Below are 27,426 nucleotides of genomic sequence, written 5' to 3'. Positions count from 1 at the left end.
CTGAGAATAGGGTTTGGTTAACTACATCCCATAGTTTATCTGATTCCTGCCTGTTGTTCTATGGCCCTCCAGCTGACAATGGGTTTTAAATTTTTAAATGATTCCAAAACATCAAAGGAAGAACCGTACCGGTGCCACAGGAAAATGACATTCAAGCGTAGTATCCATATATAAAGGTTCACTGGAACCAGCCATGTTCATGTGTTCTTTACTGGTCTCTGTGTTGCCTTCCTACTGCCCGAGCAAAGCAGGGTAGTTGAGGGATAGACTATAGGCTCTCTGACCCAGGTCCAGTGCAGGGGAGAAGGGGCACCGCAAACCCACTGATGCAGTTATAATTGCACTGTGGTTCATGTGCCATGCTGCCCTGAGACATCTTTTAACATTCTTTTCTAAGTAGTGCTGCATCCTCATCATGTCAGAACAAGAAGAGAAAAGCAGACTTCCCACGGCACGGATGGTGGGGTGTGTATGACTGTTATCAGATTAGTTGGCCAAGCCCTGCATTTATTGTGGGATGACACCATAGCTCAAGAAATACTGTCTTCATAGGACTCAGTGGGCCTAAACACTCAGCACAGCTCACAGGGAAGCAACAGTCATAAAAATAAAATAAGAGGACTATCTCAACATAGCGTTGTGATTTATTTTTAAACGAAGACCAAAACTGCAAAATGAGGCTTCAATGAAAATGAGTTTCTAGGTGGTTCACTCATTCTCCAAGCAAGGAGAGCCGGTTTGTCGGTGGGGAGTAAATTAAATCTGGTTTGGCTGTAGCAGTCAAAGAAAATGTCCTGGGAAAATAAGCCTGTTTGAGACTATTGGCTTTTCAGGGAGAACGGCTGCTTGAAGAGGTCACAGTGTCAGAAACAACACCGTTAGTCAACAGACCAAGAAGGCAAAGGCTCTCGAGTGGTTTTCCTTGGCTCTCGATGCGTGAACCGTCGTCGCTGATACTGCTCAGTTGTGATTATTGGACAACTCAGTTCTGCCTTTGCAGTGACTAAGGAATTGGCCTCTCCAAGCAGAGTGCGTCGTAAAACAAGAGGCAGGAATATCTTCAAAGAAACTGAGAGGTCCCGAATTGAGGTCCATCTGAAGGGGAATCTTCTAAGATGTGTTTCAGTTCATGGCAGTAAAAGTATTTCTTTTTAAGCAGGAAAAAAAAAAAAAAGATTTAGCTAAAATTTTAAAAAAGCATTTGAAGCCTATGGATACTCACTGTATTATTCACCAGCAGGTGCTTTGTGGAAAATATTCAAATCTATCACGAGCAGTTGAAACAGTGTTCATGGTGAACTTTGTTTTCTTCATTTACTTTTGTGGACTTAAGTATCATCAGTTCTTGTCACACTAGAATCTGAATATCTTATTTCTCTATCACATCGCAGACTGATGGCTAAAACCTGATGGTGATTTTTTTTTTTTTTTTTGAGGGCCAAGGTTGAAATTTTTGTGAATGACATGAGGCACCGTGAACTACGGTAAGGTTTTGGAAATGAGCTTTTGTTGCCGAATTGATAGTTTCTTAATGAATAGGACCTCAAATTACAAGGCAAAATAGCACAGAAGTGTGAAAATTACACTGCGGGAAAAGTCATTTCAATGACAACTAATGTTTGAATCACGTGAAATGTCAAGCTGCTTTATCCATTTCCTGTGCTGTTACAAGTGAGAAAGAGAAGCAAATCCTCCATTTCCATGCAAACGTGTATGGGGTATATCTTTGGAGCTCAAATGACAGCTCCAGGGGTGTTTTTTGGATCCTGATGCAAGTGCAAATCTCCGCATTTCAAAATCCATATAACGGAACGGTGCCATTGAAGAGCTTCCACCCACCCTCCAGTGGTAATTAATTTATTTCATGACATGCTAAAAAACAAAACAAATACCAAGGCAGGAATTGAGAAGAATTCTTTAAGTGCCTCCCTCGGAATGAATGTGTTCAATTACAGTCATAGGCTCGTGGATGGACACCGGTATGTGGCAGTGCCTCTCAGTAAGAAAAGGCTTTTTCAAAGATGAAATATGTGAAGCCTCCATAAGAATCAGCTGGACGTGTGCTGCTGACCGGAAGCACTAACTTTGAGCCCCAGTGAAGTGACATGCGATCCCTCCTTCACAATCGAAGACTCCCATTCACCTATTAGTAGACTTACGTTACAGAAAACTCTACTCCATCATTATTAGGCTTACATTTTCAATGTCGCCCACAAAAATTGTGGAAATTTGTTCTTTCTTGTTATGTAACTGTCTCTGCAATATCCTTGATTTTGCCTCTTGGCCTGCAAAGCCTACCTTATTCACAATTTTGGCTCTTTGCAGAAAAATGTTGTCAATCCTTGACCTAGAATATTCTCTCGTGGCTCTTATTGTCACAGGTGCTGAGTAGAGACACTTCTCAAAATCATTTCAAAAGCACATGTTTGTTGCATGCTTACTATGTGCAGAGATTTTTCTTTATGGGAGAGGCACCACTGTTTCCAGTTCGTGGTGTGGAGAGATTGAAATTCAGGACCTTTCCTAAGGATGCATGCAAGAAGCAGGGAGAGGGAGAAGGAGAGGGAGACAGGCAGACTCTGGACTGAGTAGGGAGTCCTATGCAGACCCTGCGATCACGACCCGAGTCCACATCAAGAGTCAGACACTTAACTAACTGAACCACTGAGTTGTCCCATGAACCACAATTTTAAATCTGGTCTTCCAGGCTGCAAAGCCTAGGCTGTGTGACCTTGGGAAAGGTACTTAACCTCTAAACCTGTTACTTCATCTATAAAATGGGGATTATAACTCTAGTACCACCTGGATCATGCATAAGGTTTATTTAAGCATTAAATTAACTGATACATGGAAAAGATTCAAGGGAGCAGTCGTGACCTGGGTTGGAGGTCAATCATAGGAAGGAGATCAACAAAATAGTTTGCTATTTAGAAAGGATTGATAGTTTGCAATTCAGCGGACAATTGGAGCTTTTCACCTGTTACTGAATCTGTGCTATTTGGTTGAGGCTTTCTCTGAAAAAGAGCCCAATAAATTAGAGGCATGCAAAAATTAAGCACTACATTTAAATCTGACCCATGCAGAGCCACTGAAGTAGTTAAGAAAGCCTGCTGGATTCATACTCACCCAGCTTATTCCCAGCTTTGCTACTTGTCAGCTGTATGACCTTGGCCAAGTCACTTAACCTCTATGATCCTCAGTATCTTCCTTTGAAAATGCGGATTATAAATAGTCCACCATAAAGAAACACAATGATTTTTTTTTTTAATGTATCAAAAGTACCTAATATAAGGTTGGTTTAAGAGTGAATTCAGTAGGGGCACCTGGGTGGCTCAGTGGGTTAAAGCCTCTATCTTCTTCGGCTCAGGTCATGATCCCAGGGTCCTGGGACTGAGCCCCGCATTGGGCTTTCTGCTCAGCAGGGAGCCTGCTTCCTCCTCTCTCTCTGCCTACTTGTGATCTCTCTCTCTCTCTCTCTCTCTGTCAAATAAATAAAAAATATCTTAAAAAAAAAAAAAAAAAAGAGTGAGTTCAGTAAATGCTAGCTCATTTTCCCTGGGCCGTAGCCCTTGTACACTGATCCACAGATTAAAAAACAAAGTACAGCTACACTAAACAACCATAAAATGAACCAAGGTTAAAAACAAACGAACAAACATCCAAACACAAAACTCAGCTTACTGATTGAGTGGTGGAGAGCAGGGAGACTCTAAGAAAGCAAAACCGGAAAGTGCCTTACTAGAGTTGCCGGCCAAAATACAGTGCATCCAGTGAAATTCGAATTTCAGAAGAAGGATGAATTTTTCATTTTAGCATGTCACCAGTATTGCATGGGGGCATAATTTATACAAAATGAGTGATTAACTGTTCATCTAAAACTCAGATGCCACCCACTGTCCAGTAGTCTGGTTTCCTAAATCGGACTCCCTAGACACAACAAAATTTAGTGAGAGATATCTTACCCTGTACAGCCAACAAGGCTCAGAATTCAAAAGTGCCTAATGTAATTCTCTAACTGCAAAGGCAACAGGGGCCAGCCAGCCTGACTCCCACCCTCTCCATCTCTGCCAAGCAAAGGGTGGGCCTAGATCCAGAGATCAGAGGTGAGCAATTACCAGCCCAGGCCCCCTCCAAGGGATCTGGGGACAGAGGCTGCCAGGCCCATAGTGACAGAAGCCCAATGTCCCCCTGGGTCCCTCTGCCCCAGGCTTTCCTCTGGGTGGGGCCCTGCGGTTACTGTGTGATGACTCTCTGTCTTTGCTCCCCTGCCACGCCCTGCTTGGTCCACCTGGTGGTCGGGGTAGAAGGGAGAAACAGGTTTGGAGGAGGCGAAAAGAAAAAAAAAGAAAAAAAAAAAAGCTTAACTTTGCATTCCTCTTAGCTAATGTGTGCTTTGCCGCTCTGGCCTGCAAAACTTTAATTATTCCTTGGCTGCCCAGTGGCTGCGGACTGTCACAGGCAGGCCTGATTTAATAGCCTGTTTGCACGGAGTCCGACAGGGATCGCTTTTGCTGCACTTTCGAACAGCTCGTGAGGGTGGCTGTTTTACGTTAAGGAGGAAACTCTGTGGTTAAACTGTAGCCTAGGTATTTTTAGAGCCGTTACCATGTTAACCGAATTTCGTACATTTCACCTGCAGGATATGCAGTAGCGCTTAAGGCCCTCCCTAAACTCTTAACAAAAAAAAGAAAAGAAAAGATTTCACAGTTGTTAATACCGTGTTTAGGACCCACTCCGTGTTCTCAGAAAAGCTACTCACCAAACAACGTGGGCTGCTCAGAATGCCTTTTGGATGGGTGCTACTGAGCCCCGGGGGGAGTAGTTTTCCCTTGATGCATAAGGATTTGAAGGAACCTAACCGAAAGGCTAAAATTGGTTAGTTCTAAAGGTCAGAGCCTGAAGGCAGTGACCCATTCGTTAATCATTAAGCTTTTCTAAGCCGTCTCTGACCGAAGGCTGGCTTTCTGCCACTTCTCTGGTCATTTTAAGCTGCAAATTCTTGTACTGTTTCAGTTTTTAAGTAGGTAGCAAAGGTTATGAGAAAGACATCACTTGTTAGTTATTTTTCCTTATCAAATGTCTTTAGGATTTTGGAAGGCAGAGCTGTTCTATGTTAAGGGAATCTTCTTGGGGTCCCCAGCTACATACACAGCCTTTAAAGATGGACCCCAGGGTCCTGAGGGAGGTGGGGGTGGTGGCGGTGGGGGAGGGCTTCTAACTATTATTCCCATGTTAATTTGCTTCCAAAGAAGCAGGAAGTGAGGAGAGGACACCCACATGGTGATTGGGTATGAGTTCCCAAATCGCTGCTATCCCTGGTGGTTTTCACCAGTGATCCCAGCACTGAAAGCTCAAGAAAAGGGAGCATAATGGCCACTACATATTTATTATCTTCTGTCATCAGTTAAGAGCTGGAAGAGCTTTCATATATTTTGAATGAAAGGTGAAGCCCAATGAGGTTTAAGTGATAGGACGTTTCATTCCCAAATTTAATGCCAGCTTATGCTCTGGTCTGTCTGAATTAAAGTTGATTTGTACACCAAAATACGAAACAAAACAAAACCTCCGGTAAACAAAACTAAATGTTATGTAGCCAAGGGACATTAAGCTGCTAAAACACTTGGTCCAATATTGAACATGGAATAGTTGTTCTCTATTTCACAAGGGAAAAAAAAAATACAGTCAGACCTTGCTTATCCCTAACCCAAACTTCCGGAAGGCTTAAGTATTTGGAATTGCTCCAAAGACTGAAGGGGGAGGAAGGAGAGGGATGGAGAGGGAGGCAAAGCGGGGAGAGACGTTGGGGGAGCTGGGGGGGGGCGGTTGTGAAGGGAGAGAGAGGATGAGGACCAGCAGAAAGCAAGCAAGTCAGCTTTTAGAAGTAGACGTGAAGCCTTAGCAACACAGAAAGGAGACCTGGAGGTTACATCTGATTGGCTTACCGGCCAGGAGGAATGCTGCGCTCTGATTGGCTGGTGATGATGTCTCCGAATAACCAGCCTTTTTCAGGAAAGCAAATTTATGTGGCAGAAGGGACAGGAGACAGAAGAAGCAGGCAAGAAAAAAAGGGGAGAGAACAGGGCAAAATAAATGGCAGATTATTTGTAACGGCAGTGATGACTGTGATTTAAAGGAGAAAAAGAGTAACCTTGCCTCTTGATGGAACCGGGTCCAGCTCACCAAGTGCTTTTATGTGCAATCACTGACATTGTCTTTCCCAAGACCCGCAGGGCTCCCAGAAGTTACATCGCGCGCTCCAGGTCACTCAGGCGCCAAGAAAAGCAGCCGAGGTTTTCTGGCCATAAATGCAACACTTCGAATGCCATGGGAGGGGGCAGGGGCGGTGGAGATGGGTGGCAGGTGAAGTTGCCTTCATGGTCGGGCTGCAACTGCTCTGATGGCAGAAAAGAGAATCAGAAGCCACATCGGTCTGTAGTTTACAGGAGATGCAAAGGGGGTGAAGGGCTCTCTGCCCTTGGCCGCCGCAGACCTTGACAACACAGACGTAGGGAAGAGCTCTGTGGGTATTTATTTGGAAGGGGACAGAGTGGCGGTGCCCCGCGTTCGTGGGAGCTCGAGGGCAGCTCTGAACACATGTCACGGGGTGTAGCAGGGGCTTCTCGCGCTGGTCACGGGGACGCAGTCCCCTAGTCATTCTCCCCCACCTTCCCTTGAAAGCCAGTCCTTCCTGAGGCTGAGCGCACTCCATCACTCTCCACCTCGCTGCGCAAGCTGGGAACCGGAAAGTCATCTTTGTCTCGACTTTCTCCCCACGCCTCCTTCCCCAGCAATCACAAAGATGCCATCTCCAAATCGTCCCTCGAACCAGGCTCCTCCTGTCCATTTGAACTACCACCTCCCGGGGCCACAGCCCCCTGGAGGATTTCTCCCCTTCCCAGCGGCTCCCTATCCTCTCCACCTCCTGCCCCTCCCCATCCCTTCCAATCCCTTCCCTGCACCCTGCCAGCTCCCTGCTTCAAAGATCCTCTGAGAATAACACTGAAAAGCCTTCCTGGGATCCGGCCCCTGTTTACTTTGTGATGCTCTGCCTGGAATTGCCCACCCTAGACACGGAGTCCTCGTTTTAGTGGAGAAAACACGGCCATCTCCCCAGCCCAAAAGACTGCTGTGCTGCCCCTCTCCGTCCTGCCATCCTCAAGGGCCCCCTCTTTCTCCTGCTTCCTGGCACAAGGAGCACCTTCCCTGGGTTCTCACTTAACAGCACCTGCTGCTTGGCTTCCTCTGATTGTCACTCTGGAATTGCATACATTTATAACTGATTCCTTGTCTATCCTCTTTTTATCGGTCTAATCTCCTCATCATCAGGCTCCATGAAGGCAAAGAGCACATTTTTTTTCCCCTCACCTCTGCATCCCGAGAGCCCCCAACAGGGGTCCGTGGGAGGTAGTGTGTGCCTACCAGGGCCTTACCATAGCCGACAGGGCATATCACCTGGGCGCTGGGACACTCTGTGTCCTGTTTGTGCCGTGGCATTGGTTAATTCCTGTTGCTTGGGGGCACTGATGCAGCTGTCATCGTGAGGGCAGTTTTCTGGGATCTCAACAGCATGATTTCTGGAGAAGGGACTAGAATCTTGTTTGGAGTGGGACTCGGGGGATGGTATAAATTCACTCTCAAGGTCTCTCGGTAGTAAGTGATTGAACTCCATCCTAAATCAGAGCTGTACCAGATAGCTACTGTGTAGCACACAGGAAGTCCTGGTTTTGGTAGGTTTCCCAGGAGGCACGTACTGAAAGGCAGTCATTCTGTTTTAGAGCCAGAAAAGTAGAGGTCCCCACTCCCGGAGGGCCAAGAAAACCGCGTTGCTTTCTTCACAGTCTGGGGAGCTTGCACACTGGCCATAATAAGGCCTGTGCCTATTTTCAATTTGCCAAAGTCGTGCCTGTTGATGATGAACACACCTCAGCCAAGGACGCCACTCTGTAGATATTTTATCAAATCAGGATGGTATCGATATCTTGATCAAGGCCTCGCTGCTTTAATTACGTCCACTCCGGTATTCTAGTTTGGGGGCTCTTAGCTGACCTGTTCTGGGTACCTTTGAAAACGAAGTTTACCATGGTGCCCTCTGGTGGCATCAAATGTGGCCACTTTTAAAATAAGCCTTATCTAGGGAGAATGCATTACTCTCCGTTACAGAAATAGAAGGAGCAACTTGAAATAAGAACATAACATAAACTCTAAGAAGCGATCTCTTGTTCTTGGAGCAGGGTTGGAGGGGTCCGCAAGAATTACGTGCCTGGGAACACCTGCTTGCTGGCCAGTTCCCAGGTGAAGCTTGCAGGAGCTGCAGAGGAAGGGCCATCATAAAAATGCACGGAATTCCATATCCATTAGAATGAAGGCCAGGAGCCGCCGCATTTCAAATCACCAGGTTCCATGCAAGCTGACTAATTAGGTATTATATTCAGAAGGTCAAAAGGAGGTTATAGCTCTGAAAGGATTTGCAGGAGTATTCATAAATAGTCATGAACTCAAGAGGAAAGTAGAATTTGGTTGCAGTTGACTAAGAACTAGCCCTGGGACCATTGTCCTTAGATTCCTTAACAGTCGACACAACCACAATGAGTCCGTCAGAATGCCCAGGGTCACAGCGTTTGCCACTTGAAACAGTGGTGACCATAAAATTTAGTGACTCCTTCATAAAGCAGCTCTCGCTTAATCTCCACAAGGGGACAAAGGGATGGTCGCTTGGACGCAATCTGGATTACATAACACAGGGATCTTACTCAAGGAATTTAGATCACTGGACCAGCCAACTACAGAAAGATGTCCATGGCATTTAGAAACAAAGCCCTTCTCTGAGGACTTACGGTTTTAACACATAGAGAAGCAGTGTTATTCCATGTCAGTCAGATTCTCTATTTGTTCATCCAAATGCCCTAAATAAAACTACCATTCAAAATAAAAATTGAAAAGAAAAAAAAAAACCCACCAAAGTGTTTGAACAGCTAATCCATCGAATCTGCAAATCATTTAGTGATTATTTTCTATTCAAATATATATCCTGGAAAGCAGGGTGAGGGGCAGAGTAATAGTGAGTTGTGCGTGCAACACACTTACATTTCATCAAGTGTGTTGCTTTTCTTACTGGGGGCTCTTCTCTGATACTTGGCATACCTCTGATTAAAACAAAACCAAAAGCAACTACAGGCTCAGCTAAAGCAGTAGTTCTCAAAGGAGTGGTACTGCCCCCTAGGGGGTGTTTGGGGACCACTTTCTGTGGGGAGGGTGTGTCAAAGTGTCTAAATAATTATGGGGCTATTTCTGACATGCAGCACGCAGCAGCCTTGGATACAAGGAGCAGTTAGGCATCACGCTAGATTTTCCCACCAAGCATTCATGTAGATAAAAAAAAAAAAAAAAAAAAACCCTTAGGTAATTCTCTAACCTCAGGACCAAGTTCAGTTTTATATAAAAACAGTAATATTTTTGCAAGGTTTTAATTTTTCACAAGTGCAACTCCCATGTAAGTTGAGAGACGATTAAATTTTGTTTTGTTTGGAACTTGACCGAGAATGGCTCAGCATTTTTGTAAAACTGTAGCCACACACGGTATTTGAGTACTCCAAGAGCACCCATGTAAGCCCCATTCTGATGTGGACGGCCCACTCAGAAAGATTCTACAAATAGGTGTAAATGTCTGAGTCTTCCATTGTGTCTTCTCGTGTAGTCGTACCTGGGCATTTTCAATTATTACTAATATATTCTTTGCTTCTTTATATTGTAGTTAGGTAATTATATGGATAGTTTTGAAGCCATGTGTATTGATAAGTTATATTACCTATGGATTTCATTTTAGGATAGCAAAGGATATCATTAAAATTATTTGTCATTAAAAGAGGACATTGGGGGCCACCTGGGTGGCTCAGTGGGTTGGGCCGCTGCCTTCGGCTCGGGTCATGATCTCTGGGTCCTGGGATCGAGTCCCGCATCGGGCTCCCTGCTCAGCAGGGAGCCTGCTTCCTCTCTCTCTCTCTGCCTGCCTCTCTGTCTACTGTGATCTCTCTCTGTCAAATAAATAAATAAAATCTTTAAAAAAAAAAAAAAAGAGGACATCGGGGTGATAGTAAAAAACACCAGCGTAAGGAACTCTAAGAAGCTTGTCCTCCATAAAAGCAATGAAAACCCTGGCAAAGATTGTCAACATGTACTTTGCAGAACTCTTGAAATTAACCACAGGCTTACAACAATCAAGGGAACTCTTAGTCCAGAAAAATGGCTGAATATCAGCAAAAACAGTGATACTTGTTTGATTTTTACCTTGCTCCATTCCCATCACTCTCCTCCCCAGCTCTGCAATAACCTGGAAAACCATCAACCTGCAATCATCATAAAAACCAGCAGCCTGGAAGCCAGAAGAGTGGCAGAGCAAGGTAGGGAGAGCTCCTTCCATGCCTCATTCCTGGGGAACTACCAAACTACCAGACCTCTCTGGTGGTTTCCAGGGATATACTGCTCAGAACACCATCTATATGTGACTTGACTCAGAGCTCATCCACGCATTGTAAACAGCCTCTCTCTTATTAGAAACAATTTTCAATTGTCTGTAGGAAAAAAGTCAGGGGCCATTGTTTCACATTACAGTTACGAGAGGCAGTAGATAACAGGCAAATAACAGGCTTACCAGAAGCTTAAAATGAAAAGCTACGCAAAAATATGTCCATGGGGGTAGTTGAAAAGCAAAGGCTTATTAATGGGAATCTAGAAGGCCAAGTGCATGTACAGGGATGTGAGCTTATATATGTCCAGGAAAGACTTGAAAAGAACCTTGACTCTCACTCTTGCCACACCTCGAGGCTCTGCACAACCAGAAGGTAAAAGCAAAGGCAGACTTGCATAGTCCCTGTTAGGGTGCTGACAATGGGCCCCAAACCCACACAGGGTCCCTTGGCAGTCACTGAGGGGCTTATTGGCCCCGGGCATTTAAGGAAATCTTTGTTCAGTCCTGAGACAAACACTGGCCAGCCAAAGACTCCAGGGGCCACCCATGACAAAGGAATCAGACCGTAAAGAATTCGTCCATAAAAATCAAACCAACCAACAACGAACAGCCACGACCCCAAACCATTGTGAGATGGGAGAATCTGACTTCAAGAATTGCCACGCTGTAGTATTTAAAATGCAGGTTTTCAACAAAAAATTAGACATGCAAAGAAACAAAAATTGCGGCCCACACACAGGATGGAAGCAGTCAGGTGCCCTTCACAAAATCCAGACATTGTAATTATTAGACGAAGATTTATTGTTTTATTTATTTATTTTTAAAGATTTTATTCCTTTATTTAGAGGGAGCACAAGCAGGGGGAGAGGGAGAGGGAGAGAAAGAATCTCAAGCAGATTCGTGCTGAGCGTAGAGCCTGAAATGGGGCTTAATCTCAGGACCCTGAGATCATGACGTGAGCTAAAACCAAGAGTCAGACAATTAAATGACTGAGCCACCCAGGTGCCCCTAGAGAAAGATTTAAATGAGCTATTTTACTTGTGTTCCAAGAACTAAAGAAAATTATATCTTAAGAAATAAAGGAGGGGAGCCTGGGTGGCTCAGTCGGTTAAGCATCCGACTCTCGATTTCAGGTCAGGTCATGATCTCAGAGTTGTGAGATAGAGCCCCGAGTCAGGCTCCTCACTCAGCGGGGAGTCTGCTGGAGACTTTCTCTCTCCCTTCTTGTTCTCTGCCCCTTACCGCTACTTGCGTTCTCTAGCACTCTCTCTTTCTCTAAAAAAGAAACGGAACGATTTCTCACCAAACAAAGAAGACCAATTGAGAGATAGAAATTATAAAATAGAACCAAGTGGAAATTTTGCAGTTGAGAAGGAAAATAACAGAGGTGAAAATTTCACTAGAGGGTCTCAAAGAAGATGTGAGCAGGCAGAAGAAAGAATCACTCACTGGGGAAATATGGACACTGATAGCTATTTGATGATATTAAGCAATCAAGGGACTGCATACTCGACATTTAGAAAAGTCTTGTTTAATATTTATGGGTGTGACAGCTACTAGGGTTATGGTCGGGTTATGGTTTTGCAAGAACACCCTCATCTTTTAGAAGTCCACACTGGACTAGATGAGATAATAGGAAGATGAACTGAGATTTCCATGAAATAATTATGGGGGAGATCGGGACTAGAGCTAAAATAAGCTTGACCACACACTGACAATTACTGAACCTGGATTCACTGTTCTGTGCTCTCTCCTTACACACATTTTTGTACATATTTATATCCAATTCAATGATGGAGAACCTATTTTGATCCACTGAAGGGTTTTGCAGATTTGGGGCAGGGATTGGGCCAACTGAATACATAAAATTTTCCATGATAATATATCATGAAAGTCTAATTTATAATGTACAGACTAGTCATTGAAAAGACGGTATTATTTACAATAAAACAGTTTTCTATGTAATTCTTTCAGATTTGTAATTTCCATACCTTTCTCGTTGGGCAGTGAAACATAAGGGATGGCTGTAAGGCTTCCGTGTGTTAGAGAAGAGCATGGAAGGGGGACTCTGATGATGTTGCCTTCAACCATGCTTCTGCTCCTGGGACTCTCTGAGGTCTGGGACAAACTGTTTAATTCCTGTAAGTCCTGGTGTCATCCTTAGGAGCTGGACTTCCCTTCTTTACCTTTCAGGCCTCTACTATCTCTTATATGTGGCATTTTTTGGGACATTGTATTCTGTGAGAAAATATGAAAGGATTTTAAAAAAAAAAAAAAATAGAAAGGTAGGAGTTTAGAACTACTTCTAAACCCTTATGTCATGGGCCAATTCATTCAAAATAAAAGAGTAATTTACCCAGAGGAGGAAACCTCCGGTTTGAGTTAGAAAAAGGGGAAAACATGACTCAGGTTTACAGGAAAGATCCGAAGATGCTAGTGGATCCCATACTTACCGGGAAGTAGTAAGAAGGTACTACAGGAGACAATTCAAGGTTGACAATGCAAGATGCATGAGTAACCACAGCCAAGAAGCCATGCAACAGTGCAGAGACTCAGCTCGCCTTTGCTCAGAGTCCATCTCGCTTATTCTTAGGTAATTCTAGTGAAGTGCAGGATACTTGAGGATTATCCAAAGGACACACAGAAATGTGCGGAAAGGGTCACAAGTCACAAAACAGGCAAAGCTAAGGGAACCAGGATCAGTTGGCTCGGGGGAAAGAATGCTGGAGTGCAGGAAAGCTGTAATAACCACCTTCAAATAGGCAAAGAAATATTATCTGGATGAAGATACGTTGCTGTGTTCATGAGCTGGGTAGAGTTGGGGTTTGCACTACAGAAGAAAGAATTTTTGTTAGGCTTAGGGAAAACTCCCTGGTACCCGGGAAATTGGAAATGTTCCTTCACTGAGGATCTCTGAACACAGGGAAGATGACAACCTTGGGATGATTCTAGTGTAGCCTCTCCTTGAAATGGTGAGGATAACTAAAAGATGCATATCTAGTGACTTATGTTCAAATCTCATAGACATGGGTAAGAAATAATTGCTTTGCTGTGGACTGCAGATACAAATCTGGCAGACATAGATCAGGCCTCATTTCCTCCTCTGATTCTTTCAATTTCCTGCTCCCTTGAACTATCATCATTGTCCACATCAGAAAGTTCTTATTAAGCTCTAAGTGCACGTGGAAGGTGCCAGCCCACTACCAATGGAAGGACACAATCTCTCCACTACCCTAGTCCCTCTCCCCATGAAGAAACACAGCATGGAAGGGATGGCTTACAGTTCTGGTTGCTGGTTTGGTCTGGTCTGTGATTCTCCTCTCCCGTGGCTACTGTGTCTTGGGTCCCTTTACGGTTGAGAGTGAGAAAAAGAGAGATGACCACGCTATATATAACTGATGTGTTAGGCGAGAATTAATACTAGTACAGAGGAGGAGAGCAGCGTGACCATCAGTGAAGGCAACAGGAGCAATCATCATAAGAGGAAAATGGAGGGAAAGCAGCAGGAGTTAGTGCAAATAAATGAAGCAAGGCCAACGCTACATCCTTTAGTAGGTCAACAAATATTTATTAAGTGCCAGGAGCAAAATGCAAACAGAATGGCATATTCCCAGCCCTCCTGCTGCCTACCACTGTCATTCTACAGCTGCAGGCCTAAGGGATGGGATCATAATGATTGGGGCTAAGGAGGACAGCCAGGTCCCTGCTCTGAAAGCCATTATTAGAGCCCTTGGGTTTCAGTATTAGCATTAACTCTGTATTACGTGGAAATCCGTTTCTGTGCATGGGTGACACTGGTGATGTGCCTGGCAACATGGGTTAACATGGAGCATAAAAATGCTTCCATCTCAGAAAATCATTTTTAGGATGAACTTGGGCTTTGCTCGCCTCTCTACTGATTGGCTGGATTTTTTGTGTTGCTTGCCTGACTTCCATTCCCCGTTTCCATCCCAGCCCTTTAAGGATGAAAAGTGAAGAAGGCAAGTTCTTCAAGAGACCAGACACATAAACCAGAGATGCACCTGCTAAGTGTGTTTAATACCTCAGCTAAGGATGTCTAGATAGTGGCCAGAATATATCTTAAAAAGATAATCACAGTGGTTTTATGGGGGGAAGAGTCGTTGAATTAGATGGCAGGGCTTTTCTTCTCCTTTTCTTTTTTCTTCTTGTGTAATCTGTGAGGATAACGCAGGGAGATGAGACTTCTCCCTTTCCTCATGTTAGGCAGTGAACGATCCTTTTTCCAATGATCCTTTTTACATAACTTTTTTTAAATTTTGAAATACTTTTTTTGCTTACCGCTTATTTTTCGTAAGTCTCCTGGAATCTGAAAGGATTTGAGTTGGCTTATTAATAAATTATGTTTCTCTATGAAAAGCGTGGTTTGTTTTAATTGTGCGTATGAGTGGATTTTTAAAGATATTATATTGAGAAAAGAAACCTTATTTGAAGACCCATTTCTGGAATACAATTTAAATTAGTAGGAAAATATAATCCAAATTATTAAAAAGTTACTTTATATCAAACAGTTCAACTGTTCAGGAAACTATCTGCTGTGTCCATTTTTTTTTTCCACACTTCTGGTGTGGGTAAGAACAAATAAAGATCTATACACAATGTCCATTTGGTGCACCGAGGCCATCATGTCCATCAGAGAGGTCAGGAATGACTTCTCATTTTCAGGTATTACCGGTGAACTTTTTCACAGTAATGTGATTGGGAAGGTAGTTTAATTAGCCTTATTTCCATCTGGTATCCAAAAATCAGGAAGAAGAACACGTGTGAAAGCACACATCTCAAGCCATTAGAGATGCACTTCTCCACCCTGTGCCGTAAGAACAAAGCCCATGCACCAACATTAGATGAATCACGACTCCTTTCTTGCTTCTGCGACAGCCATCGCATATATGAATCATTAATTTCAGTTTCAAATGATTTAAATAGAGCCCAGAAAGATTTTATGAGTCATCAGGGCCCCTGACGTACAGAGCGATTTTACATCTCATCTTCTCCACTTCCTTACAAGAAATCAGTTCTCGATTGCAGACCATCACTCCTCTATCTTAAAATGAATGCCACTCATGGTTTTCAAAGGATTAAGTAACAGAGCCAAATAACTCACTATGAACGTAAGATGTCCCTTATGTTAAGCTTCTAAACACAGTTGGTGGTAGTCAAGAAATTCTACACGGAGGTGTATAAAAACAGTGCTGATGGGGCTGAAATTCATTTTGATAGCTGTAGCTTTTCCAGATCTTTTTCTTTTTCACTTTTCAAGATACACTGCCCTGGAGTCTGTGGGCTCAGTAGTTCTGGGTTCTACACTTTGAAGAACAGGCTTTATTGATTTGACCTAATAACCATTGTTATGTCAAAGGCCAACATCATTCTAAAACAGCGTTTTGTGTGTCATATAGATTTTGTTACATTATAGCACAACAGCAGTCACAGACAATACGTAAGTGAGTAAGTGTGCCTGTATTCCAATAAAACTTGATTTATAAAAGCAGGGGTTAAGCCAGATTTGGCCCATGGTTGTGGTTTGCCAACTTTGGGTCCATATGATGGCGATATTCATAAAACAGTGGAGAATACAGGAAACTTTCTCTGCCAAGTTTGATAAAGGAGTAAAAATCCAAAACCTCTCCTAAAATGTATTTTTTTTCAGTTTTATTGTGATGTGATGTATAACATTGTATTAGCTTTACATGTATAATCTAATGACTGATATACTGTGTATATACCATGTTGATATTTACAGTGTTGAATACTGTGAAATGATCACCATAACAAATTTAGTTAACATCCATCACCTGGCATAGCTGTGAATTTTTTTCTTGTGATGAAAACTTTTAAGATTCTCTGAGCAACTTTCAAATATATGACACAGTATTGTTAACTGTAGTCACCATTTCTGTTATAATTCTGTTATAATTGTAAGGTCTTTTGACAACCTTCATCTATTTCACCCAACCCCTAACCCTGACTCTGACAATCACCGATCTGGTCTCTGTATCTTTGAGTTCGGTTTTTCAAGATTCCACTTAGAAGTGAGATCACAAAGATCTTTCAATAAGTTAGTAAAAACATTAATAATTTTATTCAAAAAAATTAAACTAGAGAACTTGAAATTTTGCTCACGATTTAATATTACAGTTAATTATTTTACTCTATAATTATTCTATTTCTTATATCTCATTTCTTTTTTTTATTCCATTGCAACTTCAGAAAACAAAACTTGAATTTGGACCATATCAGTCTAAAAGCTCCAAAGGGTTAAATTTACAGTCACCTGTTGTCCTTTCTTGACATTTTTCTACTAAGTTCAAACAAGAAAGGTGTTCTGAGGGCTGAGGTTAAATTATAATTTTGCTTCCGGGAAGTCACAAGCTAAACTAGGCCTCACAAAAATATGATGAGGTATAAGACATAAGCTCAGAGGTCAGAGCTAAAATGTTTCAGTTTGAGATATTTAACAACACAGTATCACTAGCTCTTTGTAATATATTGAGGTGGCTTAAGGGAATCTTTAGACTAGAATTGAAAGACATGCCAACACTCAGAGATACACAAGATTCCAACATCATTCTTCTATTGGAGCTCTCATGTGGCTGAGCTCAGCATCCTTCCTCCAAGTTGGCTAACTTCTCATGATTCCAAGACCCAAGATTTCCTGCAATTCCCTCTGCTATTTCTCACCTAAGTCAATGAGTTCTGTAGGAGCTGGTTACCACACATCCTGATGGTCAACCCTGCAGGAATCCCTGTGGCCTTATTCTGTTTGCTCCAAATAGTTTATATGTGAGCATTTGCTCACCGTCCCATGTTCTAGAATGCACATACTCGTATACATTCCCATGCTTTCGAAAACGTTGAGTCTGTTTCCTCACTGGGCCGTGTTATACACGTTTGCTGTTATGCAGACCCTAATTTTGTGCCTTCATCATTGATTCCACACATCTGCCCACTGGCCCCTGACTCCCTCTCATGTTCACACTGGCTCGAACTCCGTGCTGTTTTTTGTTGTTGTTGTTGTTTTCACTCCATCCCTGCCAAAAACACTAATTCACTGTTTATGTAATTAGGTCAACAAACATGTATTGAGCATACCAGGTGCCAGGCCCTATGAAAAGAACAGGACAGAGATACAGTCCCTCATAGAGCACACACCTAATTGGGAAGACAGATAAGCCAGATTAATGGTGAAAACATGATGTGTGCATTAGATAATACTGAAGCACTGTACAGGTAGAGTCAACTCTGTTTGCTTTCAGAAGAATTTAAAAAGATAGAATGGTAAGCTGGATCTTGAAGAACACACAGAATCAATCCAGCCAGGAGAGGGGGCAAAGTCTCTCAAAGTAGAGCAAGAGTCTCATGCAAAGGTAGGAAGGTGTGTGGTCACACAGAACACTCTGGGAACTATAGGTAGCTCAGGATGGCCAACGTGAAGGATGTGGGAGACTCTTGCGGCTGTTAATGAGGCTGCAGAGATGAGCTTGGGTCCCATCACGCTTAGGAATCCAGACTTTGCTTATCCTACAGGTCACTGGGTTCTGCTGATGAATTTTAAGTAGGATGTGATAAGATCAGATTTGCATTTGAGAAATCCACTGGTGAGGAACAGAATGGAGCTAGGAGTGACTGAAGGGGACTGGTGAGGAGGCCACTGATGTAACTCAGAGAGGAGATGAGGAGGACCTGAAATGAGATAAGGAGCAGGGCGGGTGGAGCAAAGGGAAAGCCAAAGAGAACACAAAGTTGGATCTCGTGCCTGGCGCCATGTTTTACCTTCATGCAGTCCTCACAACAACATAAGGAAGGCAATGAATAAAGCTACAAGCCCCTCCCTTTACAGATGCAGTAACTACCCTGGGTTTAAAAAATTTGTTCAGGTTCCTAAGATGATGAAGGGGAGATCTGTACTCACATTTCTGTGTTCCAAGCCCACTTTATAAATATTTAGAACATACTACAACATTGATAGGAAAACCAGGCAAGGCAGACGTTTTAAGCAAGAGGGAATGATCATCAGTATCAAATGCTGAGTTGAAAAAAAGAAAGACCTGAACAGTGTGCAAAGATCTGGACAATCACAGATGACCTTAGACAAGGCTTGAGATCATATGGCATGGGGAAGAGAAACCGGGAAGGGCCGAGGGGGTTACACACTTATCTCAGCCACTCTTTCAAGACACTCAGCAATGATGAAAAGGAAGGGATTCTAAACATTCTGTGGTTTCTCAATTACTCTGTGTAGAATTTGCCTCAAACTACTGAACTATTCAACATGGATAGAGAACACGTAAGCCATACTTAGAATAGAATCTGTCAGATAGTGGGCACTCTCTAAATATTTGTTGAATGAATAAATGTTCATCTTTAGCTCTGATTCTGAAGAGAAGATTAGAAATATTTAACATCTATGTTTTGGGCCACAGATCTGTTGATGGACATCTCAGTCCCAAAAGAGAAATATTTACTCACAACTGTGTTTTAGGAATCTCTTATTCCCCTTAAAGTTGGGAGGAACTGTGAACTCCCATCATTAAGAGGAAAACATGAAGTCAAATTATCTTCCTGAGGTCACATGATAATACACGAAGGCAGAAGTTGAAGATAAAGATCTGGTTCCCCCCTCAAATCCCACATCCTTCTGTAAATGTCTTCTTCTTGATCTTTGTTTCTGCACTACCCCCTTCACCAATCTAGATCTTATTTATGTTCCACTTCTGTTAATAGCTTTTGCTGTCCTGTAGTTTCTAGCATTCTTCCCATGAGCAAACTGGAACTCCATTCCCAACATGACATGACATTCATTCATTCATTTGACTAATAGCAGTCAAGCACTGCTTTTGGGAGTGGGAAAACAGCAGTGAGTGGCAGTGTGTTCCCCTGCCTTAGAGAGATGAGTCTCCTCGTAAGAATTTCTCATCTACTTGGTCTTACACTGACTTGATCTCACACCATCCTTGCTTCATACTTATGACCTTCCTTCTAGTAGCCAACCAAATGCTCACCGCTCTATTGGCAGCTTGGCCCAAACTATTAATTAAGCATCACTAAGGTAAAACAGGTGTGGGGGTGAATCACGTTTTCCATTTAGGTTGAAGGGCCTCTTCCTTCCTTTTTCAGATGTCTCCCTTTCTGTGCATCAGTGGTTTTCTTGGTGGGCAAATCAGACTCTTTGTCGCCAATTCTCATGTTCAGATATGTTTCAGACAATTTATCTGAGTGGATCTGACCCATTCTGTTTTCTGTTCCTCTTGCAGGTGCAGATAAAATTTCCTCATGTCAGTATCTTCCATGCATTGTTTGCATTTAATAGGTAAGCCACCGAGAATCCTGACCTTATTTCGGTCCTCTCGTTTTATATTTTGAACCAAAAGAAAACAGTCTCCACGTCACATCTGTACCAATGTTAAACATATGCAAAAAAACTTTCTATCTGAAGAAATTAGTACAAATAACATAAATCATTTGCTTATTTAGGCTGGTTCTCTGTATCCATGCCTTCCACTTTATTGTTTATTTATTTTAGAGAGGAGGGAGGGGCAGGAGGAAAGGGAGAGAGAGAGAATCTCAAGAAGCCTCAGTGCTGAGAATGGAGCCTGATGCAGGGCTTGACTTCAAGACCCTGAGATCATGACCAGAGTGGAAATCAAGAGTCAGGGGCTCAAATGACTGAGCCATGCAGGTGCCCCACATGCCTTCTACTTTAAGGAAACTGTAAGGAGCTTGGTGTGTTTATTTTGTTAGTTTGTTCTTGGCACCTGGTTACCAAGAAACAAGTCGTATGAATCCACCCAGAGGAATACAGAGAAGGCTCCTAATTTGGTCTTCCATCAACCTGAGTATGTCTTGTGAGATTGCATCATTACCCCTGCAGCAGAGCCATGAAAGCTAGCCTTTTGCGAGCATAAGAAAAAGGATGGTCAGAAAGTCTTAGAGCTGAAGGAACATTAGAGATTGGGAAATTCAAATCACATGATTTTGGAAGGAAATCTGGGAAGGATGAGGTTATTCTTCAAAGACTGGTTCAGGGAATAGTTCTCATTTCCTTTGTTTGCTTTGCAACTGCTTACAGCAGGGGATCTCAAGGCGGTATCCACATGTGTTCGTGTATACACCACTTATCCCATCCATGCTGGTGATTAAGACTGCTGTTGATTTCAGAGGCATGGTTTTGACAATGATGTCTTCTTAGTGTGAAATCCTAAAGTATATGTGCCTATTTTGTTTACTGCTTGTATGATAAAATCACCAAAGCGAAAAGGCTCTTTTGATGTATCCAGCCCAATGCATCCACTGGCAACCTTGCGGACCTTGTTAACTTTACTCTAATGGCATATGGGGTGGGGGTTGGGGTTGTAAGTAGTGAGAAGTCTATCTTGCTCAGAAATGACCTCTCCAGCCTCCAGTCAACCTGCTCATTAGGGATTCATGTAGTTAACCAAACTTGCCCTTGAAATTGATGGAAATTAGCTCAGGAGATTGCTTCTGTGCCTCTCAGATCCACTGCAATGAGGACACTGAAGTTGGATTTTGGGCAGGGAAGACTACTTTTGAGAAATCAGGCTGTGGGTGGCTATAACTCTGGAGACAAGTAGAATGGAGACTGTAGAAGTATTAAAAATCCTTTCTAGTTTTCTTTCTTTTTTTTTTTTTTTTCTTCTTCAAAATCTATTTATTTTAGAGAGACATGGGGAGGAGGTAGAGAAAATGCAGTGGGGGGAGGGTGAGAGGGAGAGGAAGAGAGGAAACCCAAGCTGACTCCACACTGAGCATGGAGCCTGATGTGGGGCTCAATCTCAACATCCTGAGACCATGACCTGAGCCGAACACAAGAGTCAGACACTTAACTGACTGCGCCACCCTGACGCCCTCCTCCCTGGTTTCCAATGCTGCCCCCAATGGAAGCACACAGATGTACCCAGATGGAGAGCACACAGATGCTATAAAGTGTGTGTTTGCCAGGCAGGCCATGCTCTGGGCATGGTAAGAAGGTCTCACTTGAACACAGACACTCCAGGGTACTGGAGCGGCACTAGAGGGTCAGGGGGAAAGTTCATGAGCATATGGGCCAATGAACCTGTAAGAGATGGTTTTGTGTGATGGAAAATATTTATTTATCTTTGCCTGTTAATGACGTCGGCTCCTACTTCTCCCCAGATAAACAACCCATGATGGAAATAACACAAGCTCATTCCGAAGCTTGGGAAAGGTGTATAGCATTTGAAAGAACTGGAATTCAATAGTGCATTGAAGTTTTGTTCACATTCAAACAAAAGATTACTAATTTTGCCTTTACTGGCAGGATTGATGATTTAATAATCAAAATTTTAACAATGCCATGCCATTTATGAAGTAGAGTTGAATGGCTTTCTTCCCCACCCCCTCTATCAGTAAGGTGACTGTAATGACACTGGTCTGAGTGCCTAGAGAAACACTCAAAGAACAAAAGTTAACATCAGACACATTTATTAGTTATATGATTGAGCCAGTGGCTTGATGTTTCTTTCTTTCTTTCTTTTTTTTTTTTTTTAAGATTTTATTTATCTATTTGACAGACAGAGATCACAAGTAGGCAGAGAAGCAGGCAGAGAGAGAGAGGAAGAAGCAGGCTCCCTGCTGAGTAGAGAGCCTGATACGGGGCTCGATCCCAGGACCCTGAGATCACGACCTGAGCTGAAGGCAGAGGCTTTAACCCACTGAGCCACCCAGGCGACCCTTGATTTGATATTTCTAAGCCTCAGTTTTGCTCTCTCTAAAATGGGGATAATAACGTTCCTGTCTTGTTGGATTGCTGAGTCTCATTAGGATTCAATGAAATGTGCACCACGAGCCTTAGAAGAGCGCCTGGTATATAGCAGTAGTCAGTGTCAGCCACTACATTCTGTAAAGACAATTTGTTCCTGCTCTCAGACCAGAATGCAGATGAACTGGTTAATCTGAAAGTCAAGGACGAGTAGAAGAGGACACATCATTAAGGCTTCAGGGCTGCAGTTCTGGTCCTCCAGGTCTTCTTTCTGTGACTGACCTGACTTCTGAGTTCTTCTGTGGGTCTGACCTGTGAGGCTCCTCCTGCCTTGCTCTCATTAGACCTTCAGTGCTCTGACCACACGGTTAGCATGACAAAGCCTGTCTGTGCCCTGGTGTGACCCTGACCCTGATTCCTATTTCTGTATTTACATCACAGCAACTCTACCTTATGAGTTGATGCACATTAAAAACTCCCACTCTCTTTTCCTTAGAGAAAATGCTACAGCGAATTCTAAGTAGGTGAAGGTTTCAAAATTATTCAATCGCCACCCGATAACCTGACCTCATTTTTCCTCTTAGCTCTGCGAAGAGAAATATGAGAATGATATTAATTGGCAAGTCTGTTAGATTTTTTTTCCCCAGGGCTTTTTTTCCCCCTTTATATGCATTTCTATTTTTCAAATGTTTTACAACAAAGCTATGCCATTTTGCAATAAAAACCCACAACATATGCAAATATGTTACCCTTCTGCCTAAAATTTGATTTGTCTTATGTGTCCTGACTGAAAATTGGATTAAAAAAAAAAAAGAATGGGGGCAATTTTATAAATACCCACATGTCCCTTTATGGTAATAGAATTGCTGAATAACCCACCAAATTTTCTAGAACCCAGGAGACAGTATACTGGGGCCCCAAGATTATCTTTCCCCAGTTAACATCTGGGGCTTCATTGAGGGCAAAGATCATATCTTAAAGAATTTTATGTTTATTGTTTATAAACCAGATTCTCATCCTCCATAGCTCCATGAGAATTTCCGCGAGGGAGGTTTGTGAATTCTTTCGTGGATTTCCCTCTGGGAATTCTCACAGAATTGCATAGGATGAGAATCTGGCCTTCCTAGACATTATGTCTGGAGAGAGAAGTGGGAGCTCTGTTAGGTTATTTTTATTTTCTGCTGAATTCTTCTGGGGGAAGTTGTACTCTTTGAATCAAGATCTTATATGTTTCAAGATTTCCAAAGCCTTTTGAACAGCAGGGTCTAAAGAATGTAGTTGCTGTTTGGTAGCCGAAAGCTTGGATTTATACAATGTGGTTTGAGAAGATATTTCCCCAACCTTTCAAACCGACATTTCTTCTTACGTGTTTCCTATAGCAAATCTCGGTATAAAGCACCATATTCAATTTGGAATTTGGACTTAAAAGCCTGTGAATAATGAAGTAGTTCTTTTATCAATGACAAGAATCCACATTTAAGGGACCATTATTATCAGTAAAGCTTTACATAGAACAGCTGTAAATAGTCAACTATATTAATTTGACAGGCAAACACACTATGGTGTGGAAGATAATACATGTTTTCCAAAAAGGTCAAAGTGCCAACAGTGCTGAATAAAAGGGGACTCTTGTTTCTTGAGACCACTTGAAGGCCAGATCTCAAAGTAGGAGTTGCATATTTAAATATCTATGTTATTGCGACAATGCCCAGGACTCAGCCATAACATCACTATCTACCCCGGAAAAGGAGAACAAAGAAAATGCGTTAAGAATGTTCTTCATTTTCGGGGCACTGAGTGGCTCAATTGGTTGAGGGTTCAATTCTTGGTTTCAACTCCACTTGGGATCGCAGGGTTGTGAGATCAAGCTCTGTGTTGGGCCCCAGGCTGGGTGTGGAACATGCTTGGGATTTTCTCTCTCCCTCTCCATCTGCCCCTCCCTCTGCTTTCACTCTCTCTCTCAAAAAAAAAAAAAAAAAGAAAAAAAGAAAAGAAAAAAGATCTTCATTTTCACTTCATGAAATTTCAAATACAGGACCTCAACTGGTTATGGTCTCTGGAATCTTTCAGGATTTTTGGCTTTTGTGTTGCCCACATGATTTTATAGATTATACTTTCTTTTTAAGGTGCAGATAGGAATACAATTTTCTGTGACAGTGCTGACATCCCTGACTCACTTTACTTTCATGTATTGTGTAAATTACCCACATTCCCTTTGGAGTTAGTGATTGGAAATGAATATCCATGGATTTTTAAGATACATAAGAAGATCCACAAAAAGATCCACATAAAATGAAGCTAAGGTTCAGTAATCATCCAGTAGATTCAGGGCAACTATAAATTTGGTCTTTTTTTGTCGTTTTGTTTTGTTTTTAACTCCTTGTTGAAGGTGCAGAAGTCAGCAGCCATGGTTTTGCCTTGGTGAAGCTAATGATTCAAAAGAAATTTTTTTTTGTCCACCTCGACGTGCGAGATGCCTCACACGTTATCTCCTTTGCTTCTTGCAACAACCCTGGGAAGTAAGAATAATTAATCCTGTTTTACAGTGGAAGAAATAAAGAGTCAGAGATAAAATGACTTTCCCCAGGTCAGTCAGCTGATGTGTGGCATGTTCAGGAACAGAGTCCAACCCTAAAACTGGGTTCTGCATGCTATGACACAGCATGGGACCGAAACGGAGTACGTTAGTGGGTTATTTTGGGGAGCTGGAGAAAGCATGCCTTGTGTCGTCCACCATACGGTGCTATCCCTGTGCACACTGATTTTGTTATGCTGTTCCTGAAAACATGGCATTGTGTCCTCAACTTCCTCCATTTAAAATGGTAGAGTTTCCACCAAAGGCTTACAAAATCTGATTTAAGGCATCTCCTGAATGAGTGGCTAGAAAGTTCTCATTTAAGATAAAGATCAGACAGACACTGTTCCTCATCTGGCTCCATTAGCAAGATTCTCACAGAATTGTGCAAGGAGAGAAAATGGCCAGGAGGTTAGGTTGGTGACATCTCCATTTAGCACTCTTGCCGAGGACTCCTGGGGTAGGTGTGTACACACTGAAGCACAAAGTACACATTGCATTTATGTGACTGGGCTAAAGGCTTTGCAGATGTTCTGAAGAACTTTAGGACTGACGGATTGAGGCAAATAATCTCTCAGACCCCTTGAAGCAACCTTCCTAGAAAGGACTGCGTCCTTAAGCATATTAGGGGTACCCCCCTGAAAAGAAGTTTCCTAAGTGACTTTACTCTGAGAGGCTGGCATCTTCTGTCCTGCTGTACCACCCCTGATGGCTAAACCCCAACTTCAGTAGAGTTGCTTAAATGCTCCATTGGCTGGGCTGGCAGAAGAGCACTGGGGTTAGAGAGCCCCCAGATTCCTTAGGGCTCCCTGTAGTTCTGAATGTTCCTCAGAGTGTTTGCTAAGGGCTACTGAAGGGTAAATGTGGATCAAAATGGGGCTTCAGCAGCCCTCACACGCACGCCAGACCGAGGCCAGCCACTAGGGAACAGAATGTAAGAACTCTGCCTGAGGTCATTCATGTGGCCACCGCCAGAATTGAGGGGCAACGGCTCTGTGTGAGGGTGGGGCACACTCACTCTGTCAGGATCGGAGACTCCTGTCCATCCAGAACTTTCTCTACCCTCTCTCTACCCTGGAGGGCTGGAGGGGAGGGGAGCAGAGCAAAACCAGGCTGGGCCCACTTTTTCTTTTCCTCCAAGTCATTGTCTTTATTTTCCAAGCTCAATTCCTGTTGCTTCTTATTCTTTTGCTTTTCTAAAGAGGTAGCAATGGGGGGGGGGCAGGCAGGAAAAAAAAAAAAAAACTATTCAAACATTCAGATGCCTTTTGGAAAAAAAAAATCCATTTAAGTTAATTGCTCTATTTTCTAATTTTGAGAAGTGTTTTCCTTGAGCTCCTGTTCCTGCACGCGGGTCACGTAATAGGAAGGACATCAGACTGAGCCCGAAGGTCCAACCTCGGCCCTAGCTAGATGTGTGGTTTTAGTGTCATTTGGTTAACTCTTTCATCATTCATAAAATGGTGGGTTAAACCAATCTCACCGGTTTTTGGAGAGAATTAAGTGAGGTAATGTCTCAGTTAGACCCCGATGGAGTGCCTAGTATACAGTTCTTCTGTAAACCAGTATGATTATTATCATACCTAATAGTATGCCTAGCCCACACCTGTCTTGTGGGTCACTACCGAGTCCTCTAAATCATTAAGCCTTATAGACCATGAACTCTAAAGCTGGCTGAGGTGAACCGATTTTTAAAATCGCTATCTTAGTTTCTTGGTCTGCTGGAAAAACAAATCACCACAAACTCAGTGGCTTGAAACAACAGAAATGCATTCTCTCATCATGCCGCAGGCCCAGAGGTCCAAAATGGAGGTGTGGGTCCGGCAGCACGCTCCACCAACGCTCTAGGGGAGAGCGTTCTCCGGCTCTTCTGCCTTCTGGCGATTGCTGGTTTTCTGGGCTTGTGGTCACCTCACCCAACTCTGCCTCTGTCACCACAGACCCCCTTCCCCTATGTTTCTCCCATAAAGACATTTATGGACTCAGGGCTCACCTGGATCACCTCTTCACCTCATCATCCTTAACTTACAGCTGTAACCCTCTTTTTCCAAATAAGGTAACATTCCCAGATTCCAGGATTAGCTTGTAGACTTTTTTTTTTTTTGGTAGGGGGATCCATTTCATCTCCACCACTAGCAGTTAGCGCTTAGGCGCTAATGCTGGTTTGAAATATAAGGGTGTGCTTGGGTTTGGCTGTGGTTTGCTATGGAGTAGGGAGGGGCTTGTGTCCGAGCAGAACACCTCCTGAATGCCAGGCTACTCTTAATCACATCAGGTCTCTACCAGCAGCCCCAAAAGAGAGAGGAACCTGCTGTGTAGGCTGAGGCCAGGCCCTGCATGTGGTCCAGGCTGTCCCTGTAGCATCCGGTAAGAGCATGAACCATGGGCTCCTCCTATCTCCCTGGATGAGGAAGGTGCTGGTCTCTTGGGAACCAGGGGCTGAAGGCATAAGCCCACCCGCCTCTCCAGCACAGCAACCACCTGGAGATGTGACCAAACCGCTTCTCTAAGGATTCCCCCTTCAATCCCTCACTGGCTTCAGGTGGGCAGGAGCATTGTTGATTCTGCTGATGACATTTCACCCCTATCTTATGATTCTGTGGGCTCTGTCCTTTCTGTGCAAAGTCT

At 43.1% G+C, this 27,426-nt stretch overlaps 1 protein-coding gene and 1 long non-coding RNA gene across 3 annotated transcripts in view; both read right to left on the bottom strand.

The window, feature by feature from the left end:
• RNLS (renalase, FAD dependent amine oxidase) overlaps positions 1-27,426 on the bottom strand; it is a 279,276-nt gene that overhangs the window by 102,880 nt on the left and 148,970 nt on the right. The gene's annotated exons all lie outside the window — the stretch shown is intronic.
• Positions 627-4,869, bottom strand: LOC122900667. The gene is made up of 2 exons (XR_006383293.1): positions 4,760-4,869; positions 627-1,147 (listed from the first exon to the last, which is right to left on the bottom strand). It is a non-coding gene; the product is annotated as an uncharacterized LOC122900667 (long non-coding RNA).

Source organism: Neovison vison, chromosome 2, assembly GCF_020171115.1.
Source record: "Neovison vison isolate M4711 chromosome 2, ASM_NN_V1, whole genome shotgun sequence".
Lineage (NCBI taxonomy): Eukaryota > Metazoa > Chordata > Mammalia > Carnivora > Mustelidae > Neogale > Neogale vison.
The sequence above is the reverse complement of the archived record's forward strand: the minus strand, read 5'-3'. Positions and strand labels throughout refer to the sequence as shown.